Consider the following 20223-nt stretch of genomic DNA (forward strand, 5'->3'; position numbering starts at 1 on the left):
GTTTGAAAGTAAGCAAAGGGGTTGGATCTTGGGCATGCAAATCTCAAAAAAAAAAAAAAAAAAAAAAATAGAGTTGACTTTGAGTCTCATGGCATCGATATCGTGGCCTAATCAACCACATATATTCTCATTTATCTTTAGTAAGATTAGGAGAAAGACCATGATAGATTGACGCAAGAACGTTTGAAAGTAAGCAATGGGGTTGGATCTTGGACGTTCAAAAAAAACAAAAAACAAAAAACATACGAATATAGAGTTGGCTTTGAGTCTCATGGCATCGATAAGGCTAAAAAGACTGACTAATTCAACAATACAATTTGGCGATAATAAAGGAAACCCTTATCCCTCCAAAAAAAATTATTAATAGAATTTGGAAGATAAAATCTCTAATCTTATGGTTATCAAAACCTACCTTGTAATATAGTACATCAAGTACTACCTATAATATCTAAGTGACATCCACGTATAGATGATTCCATTAATCATTAGTCTTAATGAAGAAGTTTCAACTTTCCAATTATGCTAATTGGGCCATAGAAAACATTAATTGATCCTACTTGTAGACTTGTAGTTTATGTGAGATAAATGGATAATAGGATAAGAGAAAGTGCAATTAAAGTCCAATTGTTTTTTCCTCCTAAAAAATCGAAGATAATAAAGGGTAAAAATATACGCATATGGACATATGGTGAATTGGTGATTGAGTGAGCTTTTCTCAATGCTACAAATTTGGGAAAATGATCAAATTTTGAGGAACATTGTCAATATCACACCTCACTAGTAATTAATTAATTAAGGTGCACAAAGTTTTTTTTAAAAAATAATAATAAAGGCAATGACTTGTTCTCCTTAGCTTGCAACCTTAAGTCTTCAAGATTAATGATTACAATTTAAAACATAATTCAAGTTTATACGTGAGCTCGTGTTATTTAATTTACAATTAATTCTAATAAGCTCGGATGAAAACATGAGTTTGTAAGTGTACATCACATAATCAACATTCACCCTAAAAAACAATGACGTGTGCTCCCTTGGTATACATTATCAAGGGCTTTAGGGAATAATGAGTCACATGATGAGAGATATAAGCCTATGAATTTTCATTTATCGATGAATGATCACAATCAAAATTATCTTGAAATCTAATCGTGAAATCCCTTTATTGAAAAAACATATACGAAGTTCACCTATCTTACTTATTTTTTTTGTGACCCATACCATTCCTTGACTAAAGAAGCTTCCCCAAAATTAAACATCCTTTAAAAAAAGTTAAGGAAGCTTTAACATGACGAAAACAATGCAATCCCCACTTAAGTTCTCGTATCTCCTTTACTAATTATCAAAATCCATTGCAAACTATCAAAAATCAATAGCAACATAATCACAAAAACTTTCTCACATGCAATCAATTAAAAATCCACTTGTTTTAACCTTAAACCCGATCACTACCTAATTATCGTACCATCTTTATCCAACATTAATCTAAGCACTCCACCACAAAAGTGATATAATTATTTGCAAACAAAACAATTTTTTTTTTAATAAACTCTAATCAAGACAAAATAATATTTGTTCGTCGTAATGTATAACAAATCCAAAACAATTAGATCCCGATTCATACCACCATATCACGAACACACCAATGTCCACCATAATCACCATCAATATCGACATCAACTCGTATATATGAAATTGTTAACCATATTTTCCTCGATACATTACATCTATTGATCTATAGGATGAAAAGGGTGTCAACGAACACCATCGAAAACACAAGGAACTTAATGAGTGCCACAAAGTAGCAAATGCATCTCGTTCAATCTTTACAAATATAGACAAAACACTACCAATTATTCTAGCTAGTGGTCCATAAAAACTAGCCATTCTAAGCAACCCATAAATCACATCAGCATTTGTGACACAATTCGTACAAAATCCAATCACTCGGTAAAAATAGCAAACAAATAATTATACATTACCATTATATAATAATTGTAAGAGTAGTTCACAATATTTACAACCTAAATATAGAAAATTCAAAGCTAATTAACAACGATTAATCGTCATAAAACTCATTATCGACCTATCATAACTCATAGCAATAATAATCAATACGAAAAATTACATGCTTAAAAAATGGGAAATTACTTGTCTTCCTCTTCATTTTCCTTCTTAGGCAGCTTGGTAAAAAAAATAAAGAGTAGGCTTCAGCTGTACAAAATAAGATCTTCCTCCTTTTTCTTGGCAAATCTAGGACCTTCCAGATTGTCCCCCAGGTAGAAAAATTAAAAATAAATTGTAAAAAAAAGTTGATTTTTTTTTTTTTTTTTGGATTCCTTAACACCCCCACATATTTGGGAAAGTTTTATCTACAATATAATTCCTTTCATAGTAAATCTTGAAATCTCCCAAAATTAATGGGTACTTCCTTTGAGTCAGCAGAATTGTTTTAGACTGCCAGATTTAAAAAAAAAATTAAAATGAACAAATCATAATTATAATATGAGTAGTAAATAATTAATTAATGCTTCTAATACCCAAATTTTTTAGTTAAAAATTCTTGGGGAAAAAAAAATTGGAAAAAATAATTTTTTTTTTTTTTGAGTGAAATTATTTTTCTTCACAAATCACCGTGATCCTAAATAATTTACTCCATGGTAAGAAAATATTGGCTTTACGTACTCATAATATCCAAATGGGTGTGTATTCTAGGGTGTGGTAATTCAATCACTCAATAAGATCACACACCCACCCGAAATCAGGACCCGGTCCGGGTGCCGATGTCGAAAGTGGGCTACCCGACCCATCAAGAGGATTTTCTTTGCTTAACTTTTCGAACATCCGAGCCCTTAACTCCCTACCAGACTCAACCCTCTCCATCACAGGCTGCTCATCTTCTTCACCAATATCTTGATTATCCCAATACCCGATCCTCGGCCGGGTTGGGGTTGTCGGCAGGCTAAAGAACCCAGCCCGATTAATCGCCGTAGGAGTCCCAACCCCGCGAGGGGACCCGAATACAGGCGAGCCATTCACGTGCATGGGATGACTCCCCCACGAGCTCGGCATGGATTTGACCTTGTTAAGCTGTAGGTTCCTGATGGAAGCCATGAGGTCGCCTACGGACGGGGTGTTGATGGTGCTGTCCTCGGAGCCCGAGACGAGCCCACTTCCTCTCGGGCTACCGAGGCCCGGCCCGGTCCGGAGCTGATCAGGCGTGTGGGCGAAGAAACAAACCCGGCGCTTACACCCGGGCCCGTCCTTACAAGCCTGGGTCCGGAACCGGGTCGGGTGTAGCCAGCACTCGAACACCCCGTGAGCGAACTCGCACCCGTCACCCTTCTTGCATCCTCCTTTCCTAAACTCGGAACACGCCGTCCCGGAATAGCTAAACTTCCTCGGGTCCCTTCGCCTCGCCTTCTCGCCAGGATGGGCGAAGGGACACTCAGTCCAATCATGGGCCCGAGCCCGAGTACACTTACGTACCTTAAAATCATACATGAAAAAATCATCATCATATTCACCTGATAAAAAATCAACCTCACTAGAATAATCCACCGTCGCCGCCGCCGCCGGAGAAACCTCCTTATCAACGGCGTCGGCAAGGAGGTACCGACGAAGGGACGCTAAAACAGCGTCGTAGTAAGTGGGGGAATTAGGGAGATGATTAGAGCCTACACCGCCGCTATTTGATTGTAGCGGCGGTGACGAGGCTGGGGATGAGATATGTACCGCCGTGGGAGAATACGATTCCTGCCACGGCGGTACATCAATCTGATGATGATGGCGGGTTTCTCCGATCATCATTTTGATTTCGGGTTTTTGGAGAAAGAAAATGAATGTATACAAACAATAATATAATAAAAGTGTTATTTGGTAAGTGTTTGTAGTTTTGATTCGTGTCTGATGATATGATAGCAAAAGACTAGATGAAGAGGGGTATATAAAGGGTTAATTTAACCATGGTTAAGAATTTTGAGAATTAAGGTAAAAATTAATTAAAATGGATTTTAATTACCAAAAGCGGTTAAAAAATGTGGAAAATACTAGAGGTGGAGGAGGTTCTAGAGTTACCAGCTGTGACTTGGGGGTGAAGGAAGGTTTATTGGGATTCGTGGGATTTTGATGAGGTGGAATTTGGGAGGACATGTGGTGTGATGTGATTGGTGAAGGTGAGAATATAATTGGTGATTTTAAGGGAGGTGTCAGTGAAATACTAATAAAGGGTTAATTTTTTGAGAGTATTGAATTTCCAAAGGCGGTGGAGCGTCAAATACGTAAAGCCTTTTTGTATTCTCAAGCTTTTTGGTTTTTCGACTCTCCGTATTTGTTTTACAAAGTATTTGTACACGTATTAATAAAGTGTTAACTTACTTAGGGCATGTTCTCATACGTTTATTTTCAGCTCAGTTCAGTTCAACTTCTAATTTTCTTCTCTTATAAAATATTTAGTTCAGTTCAGTTTTGTTCAGCTCCTAATTTCCTTCTCTTATAAAATATTCAGCTCGGTTCAGTTCAGTTCAGCTGATTTCAGTCTATAAGAACAGACCTTTAATAAGGTTCTTATTAAAAGTCAAAAATTTGGATCCTACTAATTGAAGGTAAATACTGAATAAAACCTATAAGAATTGAGATATAGTCATCAGAATCGTTGTTGCTAATTAAAACAAGTAGTATTTGTACACATTTTTTTTTTGTTAGAGGGATTTAATTTAGGTTTTCAATACTAAATTTAATTTCAATTTTTCCAAGATCCTTAGGGATTAAGGGATGATAAAAATTTTATAAATAAAGTCAATACGTAACATTAGGATTAGAGACCCTTCTTATGAGAGAAATTCATAACATAAATATCTTGGTAATGTATTTAGACAATTTATATTAAAAGTTCGATAATCACTACGGAGTATTACTAGATTGAATCAAATACGATATACTCTTACTTGATTTTTTGCTCAATGATCAACACTCATTTCTGCTTATTGAGATCTTCAATCATGTATTAGTTAAATTTGTATCTAAAGTTCAATTTATACTTTTCCTATCTATATTAGAAGTAGGTTTTTTTTTTTTCCAATTTCTCTAAAAACCCTGTAGAGTGTAAGGGCTTGTTCTCTTCAGCTTAATTTCAGTTCAGTTTAATTCTAATTTCCTTCTTTTATAAACAATTTAGTTCAGCTCCAATCACTTCATTTCAGTTCACTAAGCTAAATCAAAACAAACCCTAATTAAGTATTTTCTATGAAAAAGGATAACAATAATTCTATGGTATACACTTTTAGCTATTTCAATTTTCAAATGATGTTATAAGGGGGAAAAATAAAACATTTGAATATCGATCATATAGTAAGACAATGGTTGATATAGTCATATAGTGAGGACTGATCAAGGGTGCTTGCCATGCAAATTATGACATGAATGGTTATATAGCCATATATACTCCGTATATCTTAATAAATTAATTTAATTATACGTATACTAGTATTACTTATAATCTAATTGAAAGCTCTACATACTCCAAAAAAATCATACTTTAATATATACATGTGGCAAATTTATTAAATATTTGATACCTTTGTTTTACGTTATAATCATCATACCAATACCATACCATTTTAAGTATGTACGAGTACATACTAGTTTCTTAACCATAACTCAAAATGCACAAACTTTTGCTTAGTAAACCTTTATATCTATTAATTTGCTCCTAAAAAGGTGACTAAGTAGATAATGAGAGATTTTAGATAATAATAATCATGGCTTTACAGATGTTTCAATTACAAAATAACAACTAAAAATGAATTTCCAATCAAAAAAATATAAAAAAACATTATCCTAGACAGTTTTAGTAAATCTCAATAATTAGAGTACACAATAATTGACTAACGTTACTATAAATATGGGTTGTACAAAGTCAAATGAATCACTAGACGCGTGTGCGATTTTTGGAGATGGTTTTGCATGAAGCCATGTGCGAGTCTTTGCGACTTTGCTAACCCATTTCCTTCTAATGTTTTTTTTTACTCCTTTGTTAAGGAGCTCTTTTCGCTTCTTTAATTTACCTCTTCTAGTAAATTTTACGGTAATTATAGTGTGATGTGTTGTTAATACCATATAATTAAGGTTTCGTGTGTTAATAATGAAAGTTTTTTGATAAGTCAAGAATTCGTTTAGATATAAAGCAATCTTATACTGCTATGTGCATCAAAGTATGAATTATGATTCATAAACGTATTAATATGAGTCGAGTAATTCTCCCTCCGGTTCTCAATACAATATTTAAAAGATACTGAAGGATGTGCACGTAAATTAAAATAAGGTGTTATTTCAAGATCGAAAAGTTAAGCAAGTAATTGGAGAGCATTCTAACTCATTTTGTAGATTATGACTAGTGTAGGTTATTATGAATAGTTACATATGATATGGTAAATTTTTGTAAAAAAATGTTGAACAAGCTAAGCTAGCTATGAGATTTTTTATAAATGCAAAATTATGAGATAGATGTACCCGAAAGATCAAACAAGAAAGCTCAAACATAAAAATCAAGTAAAGATACCAAGGGCCCTCTTGACTCTTGTGGATTAGCTTGTGACTTTAACCACCAAAAGATTGACAATCTTGAAGACAAAGCATCAAATTGTAGCCACATATTAGCAACTAAGGTAGTTAATTCACAATTCTAGGACACACAAAATTTGTACAATAGATCCATACAATGAATGTGTGGGACCTATTTTACGATCACACAATTACTTCATTTTGCTCCCAAAGAATTTCCATGCACTAATCAATCCATTGCATTTTCAGGGCATTCCAAAACTCAAATCATTGGTTTCATTGAGGAAGAGGAAGCAACATGATGGTTATTTAACTACTTCCATCTCCTACAGGTTTTGTCTTGGGATCGATCCTCACTGAATCAAAAGAGGGGATGGGAACGGGTCCTGAAGTAAAAATGGCGGTGCGTGGTAACTTAATGTTAATACTTTGTATATTACACGGTGAGTTTAAGTCAAATTTTAGAAGGCAATGTTTAACGATATACAATGGAAATAAGGTGTAAACAGTGATATCGAGAAAATACCACTTTTGAATAAATTCACAATTACTCTCGGAATTATTCTTTAATTAAAGCGAGTGTGTTTTTTTTTTCCATGGTGGGGCTAGAGGACGCCCTTCATCCTACGGTAACTCATCAAAAGGTCCATTCCTCTTCTTTTTTTTTCTTCCCTAGGGATTAAGTTAAGTAAAATTTGACAAAGCTGATTAGTTGAATGATATTCCAAATTAAAGCAACGTATTCAGTTAGAAATAATAGTGACAACATCATGATTTATAATATAGTGGACTTGGCTTTTGAGGTAAAACAACAGAAAAGATCAAATGTGCATATATTCTTACACGACCTAAAAAGAATTTGGTGTTTTTTAGGGTCGTAAAAGAAAATTGGTGTTAATGTATTGTTTTGTCAATCTTGTCCCTATGATAATAACATGCATATCCTAGAAGAATCACAGTGCTTTAAAATGTGTAATTTTCAATCACAATTTATGTGACCCCACTTAATAAGTCACATTATTATTTCAACTTTATTAAGGGCCATTACTTGTTCTAGTACTACCCATTTGATAATTACATCTTGTTTCTACAAATTTTTTTGGCTTCATCCCGGCATATCTAGAGCTGTTAAAAATTGATTCGATCTGATTAAAATTTGACAAAAAATGAATAACTTGATGAAGAAAATATAATAGCAAGCTTCCTCATAAATAACAAAGCGGGTATGCACACATACTACATATCAAAGGGTCGTTAGGTTTCTAGGTAGAATGATTCGTTAAATAATACAATTTATTGGTTTATTAACATCTTATAAAGCATGAATTTAACTTTATATGTGGAGTGATTGTTGTTGCTCATTAAGCAAAAATTGAATGTTGTATATTTGGTTAAAATCAGTTTATTTGGGCTATTGACATCTTATAAAGTATGGAATTTAACTCTTTAATTGATTGTAGAATTATTGTTGTTGGTCCTTAAGAAGAAAAATAAAATTTACAAACTCAATTAGATTTAGTTAATAAATAAATTCCAATTACCGAATATAAAAGTCGTACAAGAAGGGTTACATCAAATTATCCAATATACCAAACTATGAAGGTATAAGGGTGTAACAGGATCAGTGTCTTTCCTACATAATCAGCAAGCTTCATTAACATATATATTTTTTGAAGTACATCATTACCGAATAACACATATAGGGTCTCGTATTGCAATCAGTGGTTCCTGCAGGCGCCGGTACGCTGCATTGTGCAGCCGTTTTGCATGAAAGAACATAATATAGAAAAGTGAAGAACATATAACTATAATAAAAAGAACATACTATTAAAATGTAATGAACATATACCCTTCACTGAAAAAAAAATATATTTACACCCAAAAAAAAAGTGAAAATAACATATGTTCATGTTCTTTGATTATCTGTATAATGTGCTTTTATTTGTGACATAATGCTCATTGCTTATTGTTAAATGTTCTTTGAATTTTGTCTCCAAATTATAGTGGGTATATATAAATAATGTTCATTACATAATATTATCATGTTCTTTATTAATATTACATATGTTCTTTAGATTAAAAAAAAAAAAAAAACATAAAGCTGGATGTTCTTTACAAAACAACTATATGTTCTTTATAAAACAGTTGTATGTTATTTATAAAACATATACATGTTCATTCCGCGTTTTTTTACTGTACCAAGTATAGTACAGTCGCCTATACCTTAAAATTTGATAAAAGTTACTTGTAAGAGTTAACACTTAATAAGGTTGAAGGGCTACTCCTCCTTATTTTTTGGCAAAATGGTCTGATGATCAATGCTAATAATCATCTGTCAACGTTGTATGTGATTTGGATATGGACTTCCACTTCCAAGTTCCAACCCTCTTAAAAGGTTCATGCTCGTGATGTCTTTTTGTCCTTTTGAATTACAGTATCATTTTTCACCTTGTTCGTTCATCTCAATAGTTCACAAATCACAATCATATATACTTCGTATAACATTTAAGTAGAAATATTGTGTACATGTATCATAAATCAACATATTTTATTTTTGACATATAAAAATAAACTATAAGATTAGATTAGATCCGTCTTCTCTCAAGCATACGACTTCTAAACAATCACGTCATAGTAGTATTATTTCACATAGTAGAAAGCTTCAAACAATGAGCTACTTACATATATTTCAAAGATACTTCTTTTATCAATGGTTTCATATAAAATAAAAACAAGTTGAAATTTACAAGTATATATAGCACGTAGTTTAGAGATATATAGCAGTCATATAAAGCACACATACTTGAAATAGAGAGGCATATTAGATAATGTCTCGAAAAACTACCATTTATCATCCCGATTTATAGTCAATGTGTCAAAAGTATATCAAACTAGATATGACCACATTATTTTAAGGCCGACCAACACTATAATTAAGGTCGTCTTATATAATTATTGTAACTGTTGGTCTATTACGCAGGTAATTAACCAACAACTATTTGTACTATGTTATTACATTTTTTTTAAAAAAAAAAAAATCTATTGAATAGGTTATTGCCATGTGATGTGTGCAAGAATTGTAACCCTAATTAAGATTTCATAAATTCTTATACTTGACGCATCATAACACTTGTTATAATGTGATAGAGTCGTGATAAAATTACATGTAATAGGGATAATAAAGTTACTGACCATGCATAAATGAGGCTATCAATAAACAATGAGTATAGTGATTTAAATGATGATGATGACCTCTCATTCCAATTCAATGATCTTCGAATTTGTAGGTTTTGAATATTTTTACCCTCTCTAGGATGAAGCAACTACATAGTTAATCAACGATATGGATTGATGAGCAAAATGCTCGAGTTTAGAGTAGTCCGGATGAAGCTCTACGAAAAAAAATAAAAATTGTGCTTTTAGCAACCACAATTAAGTGTCAAACGCTCATATATATTAGTATATAACCTTTATGTATGAATGTATCATATGTAAGTTTTAACGAATTGAAAGTGTAACGAATCATTGGCGATTAGCTAGCGATTATATGAATAAGGGTTTGTTCACATTTACTGAATTGAACTGATTGGAGCTGAACATAACTTAACTGAACTGAACTAAGCTGAAAGGATTATTTTATGAGAGAGGGAAATTAGGAGCTGAACTAAACTGAACTGATTGGAGCTGAATTGAACTGAAATTAAGCTGAAGTGAACAGGCGCTAAATGGAGAAATTTATATAAAGGGCAAGGGTTGGGCATTGAATTATCCAATGATACATCTATCAACATATAATCCTTATTATTTTGATCTCACAACAAAATGGCATCAATTACATACAAGACCTACTAGGCTACTACAAAGTACTAATTATTGATTGCGCGCACATGTGCTTGCTCACAAATCTTACCTACAATATATACTTCTACCACTAAACTCATTTCTTTACGCTATTACTCCACCCTTACCTTAACCCTAAACATCAACATACATTAAAACAATGTAATAATTAAAGGGGTAAGTACATGGTGAACAGTGCACCAGTCGAAATCTTACCAAACCACAAGCAACTACATTACCATCAAAGCTACTCCTACCATGCACGTATCCAACGAATAGATTGATTAGTCTTAATTGATTATTTTTAGACACAATCATAAATAATTATTATAAGATTAATTACTCTTAAGATTAATTTAAACTCATACTATAATCCGATGGATGTACAGAATTCCATGTGCATGATCATGAGGTGTATACCACATTAGTACAATATGGGTTATGCATGGCACTTTATATCATTTAATTTATAAATATAATTATAATATAAGGTTTTTGAGTACTTTTCGAGGAACAGAATAACTTGAGATACATCATAACATCAAAGCGCACCTAAATTCCTAAAGTATTAGTATGACATCATACATCTTGAGAATCGTGGGCATATGGATAAAGGGTTGTTGTTGGACTAATAATAGTGCTCTATTAAGTTTTATATTGGAACTTTTTTGGCCGTCATTTAGAAAGGAATACTCTCCCTTTGTTTTTTCAAGTTTTGAGTTCATTGAGATAAATTTTGTTTCTAAAAATGTATGGTAGGAGTAAGGATCAAGAAGAGTTGGTTCAAATGGTAAGCAACTTGATATCGTTTAAGGGAGGTCTCGAGTTCGAGCCCTGTCGTATGCAGAAATTCTTGTTGGGAGACTCACCCACCATAAGCCTCGTCGTATAAAGAAATTCTTGTTGGGAGACCACTCACCATAAGTCATATGTGCTACTCAAGTCGGATCCGGATGTAGTCGGAGCGAAAATTCGATGAACCGGGTGGGCATCCTAAAAAAAAATAGTAGGAGTAAATAAAAAAAATATTTCCTCTATTTCAGATCAATATTTGACACAAATGTGAACAGACCCCTAATGTATAACTTTTGATACTGTGAGACTTTGGATTATAAATGTGGTTTCATTGTTACACCAGTGTGATTGTGTGAAAGGTGGAGCACTGGAGCCTCTCAAACAAATAATATTGGTGGAACCAAAGTTTATTAGCTCTTTCATTTAATAATTCTAAAACAGCAAATATTTACAATAATGTAATCTACGACATCATCAATAAACTATTTCTTCTATTCCTTTTAGACATTTATTTGACATTTTACATCTTTTACGGATTTACTTTGACTAATTTCATGTTTTATCCTTCACCATAAAAGGTCATGTCCCTTTCCAAAATAAAAATATAGTCATGTCATTTCAATGTAATTCTTTTTAACATTTTATCAAGCTAGGCGCTGTATTGAAAAGAAGAATTAAGGGCCTGTTAATATTTACTTATTTTCAGTTCAGTTCAGTTCAGTTCAGCTCCAATCAGTTCAGTTATTTTAGCTTTAATCAGTTCTGTTCAGTTCAGTTCGATTCAGTTCAGTTCAATTCAGTTCAGTTTTATGCATTTTAATTTTTCAGTTCAGTTTAGTTCAGCTCCAATCAGTTCAGTTCAGTTCAGCTCCAATCAGTTCAGTTCAGTTCAATTCAATTTAGTTCAGTTCAATTCAGTTCAGTTCAGTAAATATGAACATGCCCTAATATATTATTGTGTGCTTAATCGAAAAGTTATTTTTAACAAAACGAATTAGGCCTTACTCCCTCCATCATCCCTTAATATTTGCAACAATTTACTTTCTACTCCGTAATTTGTCCTTTTAAGTTAGGTAACCCGATAAATAACAATTAATATGTGGTATATTGCTACATACAAGTAGTCAAATTTATAATGTAATAGTGCAAAAAATGCGTCAAAATGATGAATCTATTAAAAAATAAAGAAAATATATATTAGAAAATTTTGATAATTACCAATTTATCATCATCTATTGTTGTCAATATTGAAAATAGCACCTCAAGTTTTTTTTTTTTTTTTTTTTTTTTTTTTTTTTTTAATCTTACCACCTAGTATTTTCCAAAAGTTTTAAAATTCCCACCACTTTGACACATGACGTCATCATGGGATCCACACTTTCGTTTTTCCTCTCTTTCTCTCGATTTCCCCTGTTCTTCTACTCCCTTCTTTCAATTTCATTTCTCAAATTTGATTTCAATTACAAAAATTTCTCAAATTAGATTATAATTTCTAGAATCTAATCTACAACGAACTGAATTGATTAGTTTAATTGGGGTTTGGGTAATTAATTTGGGGGTTTTCTAAATTCGACAAATTACCACGAATAAACCCCTAATTTATACTTAGGACTTGTTTTCTTCGGCTTAATTTCACTTTAGTTCACTTCAGTTCCTAATTTTCTTCTCATAACAATTCAGTTCAGTTCAGTAAATCAGGACAAACCCCTATTAATAATTACTTCTTTCGCCCCCTGCTTTAATTGGCTTTTACACTATTCACCACCTCTTCTTTCACCGTCTTTTGTAAATAATAGGTAAAGAAAAATATATTCATTTGTGATATTTTTGAATTTGTCTCAATAAATATTACCCTAATATAAATAACTTTTATAATTTTTACTTCTAAAAATTAAATATATTTTTGGTTAAAAATTTACATTGAAAAACGTGGATAATGCAAGGGTGAAAAGGGTAATCTCAGGGGGACAGAAAAATGAAGGTAACATGCAGGAAGTGCCGCGTGTAAGGAGCAATGACCCCACGTGTGGACAGTAGAAGCTTTTGAAGAAGTCAGGATTCTTGTTGTTAGATTTGTGTCACACGTGGAGGCCCAACGCTTATCGTATCCACAAGAGTGTCCTTTTTTTAACTTAGAATTTTTTTTTTTGATGTCCTCGATATTTGAGCTTTGAAATACATTCCCCTCGTTCTGTAATGTGTACTTTTGACTGGAATACTACATTAGCATATTTACTTACCCGATCTATCCTATTCCAAACACATTATTAGATTTACCGCGTTCCACTCGATGAAGTAAGTGTTAGGAAAAAAGAGTGTAATTGTGTTTGATTAATGCGGAACAAATCAATGAAAATAAGAACAAGAAAAGCATTTAAAAAGATAAGCAAAGAACACAAGGATTTACGTGGTTCGGTTAAAATAGACCTACATCCACGGGTGAGGGATTCGAGAGCTTCTTCACTATAATTGAGAAAGAAACAAAAGAATAATACAAAGAGTCTTAAATCTAATGGCTCAAAAGTTATTGATCTAAACGATCAACTAAATGGTTCTTTTATAACGCAAGGAAACCCTAATAAAACCCTAATATTGTTCCCCAATTATACTCAAATAGCCGTCATAGAAAAGATATAATTTTAGGAAATATTCCATAAATTATCCTAGAATAACCTAACTACCGAGTTATAGCTCGACAGCTAGCTCATGCCTGCCGCAAGTCCTCATAGGGCCGAGCTATAGCTCACTCGCATAGAGCTATAGCTCGCAGCCTCGTTGCAAATTTCCAGCTTCGTCAGGTTTTCGTAAAACGGTCATAACTTTCTCGTTTCTTATCGAAATTGGGCATATGACCTATCGTTGGAAAGCTCTTGAACCACGCTATCACCTCCAACTTGAATCAACTCAAAATCAGTTGTAGTTTGAGAGATATAAGCGTTCAAAGTCATCCCTACTAGATTTCGAGTCACAATTTAACAGTAAGGACTCAAACCAAAAAAAATTGATATGATGAAAAATACCTTCTAATTAAGCGTCTGTTCTGAATTACTGAATTGAGTAAAACTGAACTGATTAGAGCTGAACTGAACTGAACTGTCTACAAGAAAAGGAAATTAGAAACTAAACTGATTAGAGCTGAACTGAACTGTATACAAGAAAAGGAAATTAGAAACTAAACTGATTAGAGCTGAACTGAACTGTTTACGAGAAAAGGAAATTAGAAACTGAACTGAACTAAATTAATTGACGTTGAAATGAACTGAATTAATTGACGTTGAGCTGAATTGAACTGAAATTAAAGTGAAGGAAACATGCCCTAAGCCAACAACAAATTACATAAGTATAAAAAGATTTTTTTTTATATTAATCAGAATATTAATTCAAAATAAGTATACGAAAGAGGGAGTAATAATGTAAGGTTGGGTACGAAAACAACCTAATTGATCCAATTTGTGATCCGGTCTAATTGATCTGAAATTCAAAATTTTCAATTTTTTTTTATGTTTCAGATTTTTTGGATTGGACTCGGATCAACTGGCTATCTATTAGAATTTTTCGATATTTGATTCGGTTTTATTTGTTGTTTGGACATTTCAAATTGAATATTAATTTTTCAAATTAGATTTATGAAGTTATTACTTACTTTTTTTGTTGTAATTAGGGTAATTATGGGTTACTCAAAAAAAAAAAGGGGGGGGGGGTAATATGGAGTGAACCAGCTATACCTCTTTTTTATATTTATTTATACTTTATTAAATAATTATAATTTCATATAAAAGGGTGGAGATTAGATATTTGGAAAATGCACATTTAGAGAAATCTATTAACATGTTACTTGATCATAGTTTAGTTGATATTGATTCATATTAGACAAGAAAGAAGAAAAAAAAAATCACAATTGATCCGATTTAGCCTTGATAAAGTAAGACAAAAACATTTTAGTTTTGAAAAATTGAAAAGGTTGTAAATGGATAAAGGTATGTGGCCGACCATACTATCCCTTTAAGATTAATGTTTTGACATTAAGGTCTCATTCGATTTGTTGAAACTTCATTAATCTTGTTTGAATTTGATTAAGTTTATAACAAATTAGTGAATATGACTTAGTTGAACTTGAAACATACTTGAATTAGACGACTCGTCAGTGAAATATGACACTTACAAGCCATACTACATGCTAAATTTAACATTCAATTTGTCACTTTGTATTCATTATAAAGGACTTCCTTCGTTATAAACTTATACAGTAATATAAAGGCATATTCAGCTTATGTGTAAAAAAGTTAAATAATATTGTCTCTTTTTTTTAAGGACAAATTTCAATGTCAATTTCATTGATTTTGACAGTGAAATTTCATTGAGATTAAGAATAGTCTTTTATTATTTTTTATTTACCGTTATTATTTGCACACAAATTAAAATAAGTGGAGAGAGAGAGAGATGTTGATATTGTGACTTGTGAGTGTATGCAAGAAATAAGTGAATATAACTACTACCTCGGTTTATCTTTAATTGTAACAACTGAGTTTTTTATACTTCATAAATAATACCCAAAGTTACAATTTAAAATTAACAGAGGTAGTAGAAGATCGAGATTGAATTGAAAGTGTTAAAATGGATAAATAAGAAAAAAGAGTGGAACTTGTAGTTGGGGTTTGCCAAATACATCGTATAAAACAAAGGATAAAGAACTTTTAAAAATGGTGTAAAACAACATTGTAAAGAATTTATGGAACAAAGATAGTAAAAACGGAATTACGATTTTCAGCTTGATGTGTAGACACATTGAATAGGTCAAATTTCATCTAAAAAAGTAACCCATTTCAAGCCTAGGGATTGAGTCGGATTTTACCAACTATTGGGTCGGACTCTTCCTATCAAATAGTTTGATTCTTCGCATTTAATTGGGCCAAATTAGGTTTTAGACTAGAATAGTACTTCAAAAAAAAAACCCTTAAAATTTCCTTTTTAATTTTCGAATTCAACATAGAAATTAAATTGTCAATTTTGGGTCAAATTATTGAATCGGATCATAGATTGGAAGACTAAAAAGTTTGGCGATATAATAATATTTCCACCAAACTAATATTGTTTGTTTAGTTATAGATTCTTAATACGAGAGGAACTTTATGTTAGATTACTCCTGTTTGATGTTATTGGATAAAGATATGACCTAATACATATGAATGAATGTGGATGTCACCTTCAAGAAAGATTTAGAGTATCTACTACTACTCTAGTAGGCTGTTCATCTGAAAGCGAAATGTAGATTATAGTTTGTTCCAAAATTTAATTATTTTTATATGATGCTCAAATGACAGTTTAGATAGTTTCTAAGATAAATACAAATTAATTATGTACTTAATTTAGTCTAGCATGTCTTCAATTATATGAAGTATCACAATTTTTTGGTAGGGGACCATGCATTTTTCAGCTTAATCCTCGCGTAATTCGGAAGTATGCTGCACCACTAATTTCTTTAAACTACAGTTTTATGTCTCTCTACCTTTCCACTCTCTCTTGCATTTTTATTTAAGGAAAATGATGTACGTAATCCTTAACAAACGAAAATACAAATAAAAAATTATTAATCAACTATTAAACTTAACGATGTATAGTTTTGTCATGAATTTCTTAGCTTAGTATTATGTACAAAATATGAATTGAATACAAATTAGGTAATTTGACTCTTTTAATTAATTGTATGTCCGTAAGGGTTATATTTGTACTATGCTCTACAAAGTTTAAATAAACTTATGTTTAGCGTGCCTTTTTTTCTTTTTTATATTTTTTTTTATTATTTTCTTTTATAGAGAGCCACAAGGGCGGGGTGAGAATCGATCCCATGATCTCTCCTGAAACCGGGAGGGGAGCTATAGCCACTTGAGCTATTCCTCGCTCTCTGACTTTCTTCTTATTGATTAACCATGCACCAATAAATTTTTAAGATAATATATACTGTACTATGTACCCATGTATACATAATAATAAGAGAAAAAATGACTACTAACTCTTGTTAACCAACCTTATTGATTCAAAGAGTCCATGGGTCTATAATTACAAGACTCATGTAAGTGATAAAACATACGCTGGGAATATTATTATTAATTATACATAGACCTACTTTTTACCAATAATATTCATGTACCTTTCTTGATCCGATCCATAATCACTTCTTTGTGCATTTATCCTCCATTAGAATCACTAATCCATTAAATAATCTTTGAATGTAATTAGTAGATTAGCTTACATAGCCTCTTTCTTATCTACATCTATCTAGTTATCTACCCTATCTAAATTAGGGCTCCTACCTTCCTAGTTCCTATCGTCAATTAGCCCTATAATGGGTAGCACATTACCAATTTATGGGCTGCTGATGTTAGCGTGCTAGCTTAGGTAGCCTTCTTAATTAAGTTTAACACTACAAATCATTAATTTTTTCTTTTTGAGAGGACAAAGTATGTAGTAACTTTATATACTAGCCTTTTTATTGCACATAATTTTATTTTATTTTATTTTTTAAAAACAGAGGTAATATATAACACTATATCTTAGGTAAATCAATTTTCGTTCTTATCTCTCACAAGTCACAATACCACTTTGTTTCATAAAAATATCTCCTCAACGACATCTAATAAAAAACCAAAAAACTACGGAGTACTTAAAAATTTTCTAACCTTATTATTCTGTACAGGAATTGATTTTGTCACTCTAAAAATTATTTTTTCGCTTCTTTAATTTGAGTACGAACCCACAACTACACAAGTAATCATTTCCCTTGTAATATGATAGAGGAAACAAAACATTATTGATCCTAAAAAGTACAATAGATTTCTCATAAAATTGATCTAAAAACCCAAATTGGTGGGTGAAATATTGACAAATTGACAATGTTCAATTTACCACATTATCAATAGTGCACAGTCTTCTTGAGTGCAATAAATTTATCATTTAACACGTTACATTCATCTTTACCATTCAATTTCAATTTTCATGATACTACTTTTACTAATGATCCGTACTATAACTTTATGTAGGACGTAAATGGAAGTGTCGTATACAACTATACATGCAGGAGTTATGCTCTCATTTATAGTCTATCCAACAACAGAATATCCATTTCGTGTACTCCATACATCGATCAGTTTCAGCAGTTTTAGCAATATGCATGCCAATATCATAACAGTTACAATATACTCAATCTGTTACAACTGTATCTCTATCCCTTCACGCGATTAAAATAAAATGACATTAATCATAATTCATAAGTTAGTATATAACTTTTTTTTATAAAAAAAACACAATTAGCATGAGAGATTTTATTAGACGTGTCTCGAGTAAATATTATCTATCATGGCCAAATATGTTACGAGTAATAGTCAAAATTGTAGACTAAAAACCAAGAAAGCCAAGTGATTTGAATTACAAGAACATAGGAAGTATATAATTTGATTTAATCAATTAAAAAAAAAAAATTCTAATTAGCACAAAAACAGATCTTGTCAATAAAATTAAGATTTAGATTAGTAGAAAGTATTAAATTTATACACAAAATACTACTAGTAATAATAAAAACAATTGATTATGATCAATAAGTATCATGAATTTTTGATAGGTAAAATTTGGTTTTGATCATCAAAATAACTTTAGTAACAATGCTGAAATTTCTTGCTAGAAAATTATAAATACGTACGTATGAATCAACTAATGAAAAACAAAATGGGTGGATATGATCGATAGCTCCATAATTAATTGAACCGAAGACAAAATAAGTAATGTTGGTAGATTTTTAGTCTAGAAAAAATCTTTTGCAAGTACAACTTCGGACTTACGAAATTATACTTGTAAGTTGCAACTAAAAGTATTGAAAAATATAGTGAATAAACTTAAGATAAGGACTAAGATTTGATATCACTAATCAAATAATAAGCTAAAGTGGAAAAGGGGAATTATGCTTATGACATGTGCCTTTGTGTACATAATGTTTTGAGACTTTTTATATACATGCTGCAATCATATTCATTACAAGGATTTGACATTGATGAGTTAACACTCGATCGATCTTCAGTCTTCACGATCGAATTCGTTGTTAATAGAGTTGATCATCAATAGTCCGTTTCAGTAGTCTTATTTAACTCGAAGAAAGTGTAAATTTGAACGATTTAAGAAATATTTGACGCTAACTCAAAATCTCTTTACTTGAGATAGGTGGTGAAATTAGATAGATGAATGATGGCATGAATTTATTTTTATTTTTATTTTTATTTCATATTTAAATGGGCCAAGATTTCACAGCTCAATTGTCCAAAAGCCTATATTTTGTGGTCCGTGGCCCAATAATATATCCATTGGGTTATGAACTTATGACCACAAAATCTAGGGCTATAAAGCCTACAATCTTTCTTCAGGCCCATTAAAGAATTATGCATCTTTACCACAATAATTTCAACTGCCCAACATTTATTTTTCGGATTTTTCACCAAATACCACTGAGTAAAAGCTTAATTCACCATATACCACAAAAAACTTTCTAATACACCATGTACCACTGAGTTTAACATAAATGTCACCAAATGCCCTTAATGACTAACGTCGTTAACTCCGTTAGTCATTAAGGTTAATTGTGCCACGTGGCTGTCACTTATTGGTTCTTATTAATATTATTTAATTAATTACTTAAATAAAGAATAAAAAAACTTAAAAAAAATTAAATAAATAAATAAATAAACCACCACCAACCTAGCCACCGCTCCCCACCCAGCCAACATCCCTGCCCCTACCGGCACCACCATGTCTACACCGCCGCCACCGCCCCCACCGCCACCACCATGTCTACACCGCCGCACATCCCTTTCCCTTAAACCACTATCCTCTCAAGTCCCACCCTAAAACTCGAAAAACCCTCTCTCCGACGCCCAAACCCACTTGTCGGCTCCCAGACCCACCTTCCCCGAGCCGGCGAACCTAAGTCACCCCTCAATCTTCCAACTCCACCCCTTTCCCCCCTCTGAACCACCACCCCAAAACCCT

General features: G+C 32.1%; 1 pseudogene; it reads right to left on the reverse strand.

The window, feature by feature from the left end:
* Positions 1 to 1954: 1954 nt before the first annotated feature.
* Positions 1955 to 3885, reverse strand: LOC145635517 (zinc finger CCCH domain-containing protein 23 pseudogene; annotated as a pseudogene).
* Between the last annotated feature and the right edge of the window lie 16338 nt (positions 3886 to 20223).

This window comes from Chenopodium album, chromosome 6 (genome assembly GCF_948465745.1).
Source record: "Chenopodium album chromosome 6, dcCheAlbu1.1, whole genome shotgun sequence".
In the NCBI taxonomy this organism is placed as follows: Eukaryota; Viridiplantae; Streptophyta; class Magnoliopsida; order Caryophyllales; family Amaranthaceae; genus Chenopodium; species Chenopodium album.